The sequence below is a fragment of the Tasmannia lanceolata genome, unplaced genomic scaffold, assembly GCF_043159265.1.
Source record: "Tasmannia lanceolata isolate RefF3 unplaced genomic scaffold, GAP_Taslan_0.1 ptg000044l, whole genome shotgun sequence".
NCBI lineage: Eukaryota > Viridiplantae > Streptophyta > Magnoliopsida > Canellales > Winteraceae > Tasmannia > Tasmannia lanceolata.
The window spans coordinates 8,116,306-8,120,775 of NW_027518721.1; positions in this window are offsets into that span (position 1 = coordinate 8,116,306).

Below are 4,470 nucleotides of genomic sequence, written 5' to 3' on the forward strand. Positions count from 1 at the left end.
AAACGAAAGAAACGGAGATGAAAAACTCCAAGTATTTTGAGAGTTAATGGAAATAGTTAGACTCGCGCTTTGGTTTAGCAATTTACTGACCTACCTCCGATTGATTGACCATAACTCTCTCAATTTAACTCTTAAGTCATTGAAATTAGTTTCATTTCGAAGGAATCGAAGTGTAGTTTAAAACGAAAGAAACGGAGATGAAAAACTCCAAGTATTTTGAGAGTTATGATGGAAATAGTTAGACTCGCGCTTTGGTTTAGCAATTTACTTACCTACCTCCGATTGATTGACCATAACTCTCTCAATTTAACTAGTAATTCATTTAAATTAGTTTCATTTCGAAGGAATCGAAGTGTAGTTTAAAACGAAAGAAACGGAGATGAAAAACTCCAAGTATTTTGAGAGTTATGATGGAAATAGTTAGACTCGCGCTTTGGTTTAGCAATTTACTGACCTCCCTCCGATTGATTGACCATAACTCAATCAATTTAACTCGTAATTCATTGAAATTAGTTTCATTTCGAAGGAATCGAAGTGTAGTTTAAAACGAAAGAAACGGAGATGAAAAACTCCAAGTATTTTGAGAGTTATGATGGAAATAGTTAGACTCGCGCTTTGGTTTAGCAATTTACTGACCTACATCCGATTAATTGACCATAACTCTCTCAATTTAACTCTTAAGTCATTGAAATTAGTTTCATTTCGAAGGAATCGAAGTGTAGTTTAAAACGAAAGAAACGGAGATGAAAAACTCCAAGTATTTTGAGAGTTATGATGGAAATAGTTAGACTCGCGCTTTGGTTTAGCAATTTACTGACCTACCTCCGATTGATTGACCATAACTCTCTCAATTTAACTCGTAATTCATTTAAATTAGTTTCATTTCGAAGGAATCGAAGTGTAGTTTAAAACGAAAGAAACGGAGATGAAAAACTCCAAGTATTTTTAGAGTTATGATGGAAATAGTTAGACTCGCGCTTTGGTTTAGCAATTTACTGACCTACCTCCGATTGATTGACCATAACTCTCTCAATTTAACTCTTAACTCATTGAAATTAGTTTCATTTCGAAGGAATCGAAGTGTAGTTTAAAACGAAAGAAACGGAGATGAAAAACTCCAAGTATTTTGAGAGTTATGATGGAAATAGTTAGACTCGCGCTTTGGTTTAGCAATTTACTGACCTCCCTCCGATTGATTGACCATAAATCACTCAATTTAACTCGTAATTCATTGAAATTAGTTTCATTTCGAAGGAATCGAAGTGTAGTTTAAAACGAAAGAAACGGAGATGAAAAACTCCAAGTATTTTGAGAGTTAATGGAAATAGTTAGACTCGCGCTTTGGTTTAGCAATTTACTGACCTACCTCCGATTGATTGACCATAACTCTCTCAATTTAAGTCGTAATTCATTTAAATTAGTTTCATTTCGAAGGAATCGAAGTGTAGTTTAAAACGAAAGAAACGGAGATGAAAAACTCCAAGTATTTTGAGAGTTATGATGGAAATAGTTAGACTCGCGCTTTGGTTTAGCAATTTACTGACTTACCTCCGATTGATTGATCATAACTCTCTCAATTTAACTCTTAATTCATTGAAATTAGTTTCATTTCGAAGGAATCGAAGTGTAGTTTAAAACGAAAGAAACGGAGATGAAAAACTACAAGTATTTTGAGAGTTATTATGGAAATAGTTAGACTCGTGCTTTGGTTTAGCAATTTACTGATCTACCTCCGATTGATTGACCATAAATCACTCAATTTAACTCGTTATTCATTGAAATTAGTTTCATTTCGAAGGAATCGAAGTGTAGTTTAAAACGAAAGAAACGGAGATGAAAAACTCCAAGTACTTTTAGAGTTATGATGGAAATAGTTAGACTCGCGCTTTGGTTTAGCAATTTACTGACCTACCTCCGATTGATTGACCATAACTCTCTCAATTTAACTCTTAACTCATTGAAATTAGTTTCATTTCGAAGGAATCGAAGTGTAGTTTAAAACGAAAGAAACGGAGATGAAAAACTCCAAGTATTTTGAGAGTTATGATGGAAATAGTTAGACTCGCGCTTTGGTTTAGCAATTTACTTACCTACCTCCGATTGATTGGCCATAACTCTCTCAATTTAACTCGTAATTCATTTAAATTAGTTTCATTTCGAAGGAATCGAAGTGTAGTTTAAAACGAAAGAAACGGAGATGAAAAACTCCAAGTACTTTTAGAGTTATGATGGAAATAGTTAGACTCGCGCTTTGGTTTAGCAATTTACTGACCTACCTCCGATTGATTGACCATAACTCTCTCAATTTAACTCTTAAGTCAATGAAATTAGTTTCATTTCGAAGGAATCGAAGTGTAGTTTAAAACGAAAGAAACGGAGATGAAAAACTCCAAGTATTTTGAGAGTTATGATGGAAATAGTTAGACTCGCGCTTTGGTTTAGCAATTTACTTACCTACCTCCGATTGATTGACCATAACTCTCTCAATTTAACTCGTAATTCATTTAAATTAGTTTCATTTCGAAGGAATCGAAGTGTAGTTTAAAACGAAAGAAACGGAGATGAAAAACTCCAAGTACTTTTAGAGTTATGATGGAAATAGTTAGACTCGCGCTTTGGTTTAGCAATTTACTGACCTACCTCCGATTGATTGACCATAACTCTCTCAATTTAACTCTTACCTCATTGAAATTAGTTTCATTTCGAAGGAATCGAAGTGTAGTTTAAAACGAAAGAAACGGAGATGAAAAACTCCAAGTATTTTGAGAGTTATGATGGAAATAGTTAGACTCGCGCTTTGGTTTAGCAATTTACTGACCTCCCTCCGATTGATTGACCATAAATCACTCAATTTAACTCGTAATTCATTGAAATTAGTTTCATTTCGAAGGAATCGAAGTGTAGTTTAAAACGAAAGAAACGGAGATGAAAAACTCCAAGTATTTTGAGAGTTAATGGAAATAGTTAGACTCGCGCTTTGGTTTAGCAATTTACTGACCTACCTCCGATTGATTGACCATAACTCTCTCAATTTAACTCATAAGTCATTTAAAAATTAGTTTCATTTCGAAGGAATCGAAGTGTAGTTTAAAACGAAAGAAACGGAGATGAAAAACTCCAAGTATTTTGAGAGTTATGATGGAAATAGTTAGACTCGCGCTTTGGTTTAGCAATTTACTTACCTACCTCCGATTGATTGACCATAACTCTCTCAATTTAACTCGTAATTCATTTAAATTAGTTTCATTTCGAAGGAATCGAAGTGTAGTTTAAAACGAAAGAAACGGAGATGAAAAACTCCAAGTATTTTGAGAGTTATGATGGAAATAGTTAGACTCGCGCTTTGGTTTAGCAATTGACTGACCTCCCTCCGATTGATTGACCATAACTCTCTCAATTTAACTCGTAATTCATTGAAATTAGTTTCATTTCGAAGGAATCGAAGTGTAGTTTAAAACGAAAGAAACGGAGATGAAAAACTCCAAGTATTTTGAAAGTTATGATGGAAATAGTTAGACTCTCGTTTTGGTTTAGCAATTTACTGACCTACATCCGATTAATTGACCATAACTCTCTCAATTTAACTCTTAAGTCATTGAAATTAGTTTCATTTCAAAGGAATCGAAGTGTAGTTTAAAACGAAAGAAACGGAGATGAAAAACTCCAAGTATTTTGAGAGTTATGATGGAAATAGTTAGACTCGCGCTTTGGTTTAGCAATTTACTGACCTACCTCCGATTGATTGACCATAACTCTCTCAATTTAAGTCGTAATTCATTTAAATTAGTTTCATTTCGAAGGAATCGAAGTGTAGTTTAAAACGAAAGAAACGGAGATGAAAAACTCCAAGTATTTTGAGAGTTAATGGAAATAGTTAGACTCGCGCTTTGGTTTAGCAATTTACTGACCTACCTCCGATTGATTGACCATAACTCTCTCAATTTAACTCTTAAGTTATTGAAATTAGTTTCATTTCGAAGGAATCGAAGTGTAGTTTAAAACGAAAGAAACGGAGATGAAAAACTCCAAGTATTTTGAGAGTTATGATGGAAATAGTTAGACTCGCGCTTTAGTTTAGCAATTTACTGACCTCCCTCCGATTGATTGACCATAACTTACTCAATTTAACTCGTAATTCATTGAAATTAGTTTCATTTCGAAGGAATCGAAGTCTAGTTTAAAACGAAAGAAACGGAGATGAAAAACTCCAAGTATTTTGATAGTTATGATGGAAATAGTTAGACTCGCGCTTTGGTTTAGCAATTTACTGACCTACCTCCGATTGATTGACCATAACTCTCTCAATTTAACTCTTAATTCATTGAAATTAGTTTCATTTCGAAGGAATCGAAGTGTAGTTTAAAACGAAAGAAACGGAGATGAAAAACTCCAAGTATTTTGAGAGTTATGATGGAAATAGTTAGACTCGCGCTTTGGTTTAGCAATTTACTGACCTACCTGCGATTGATT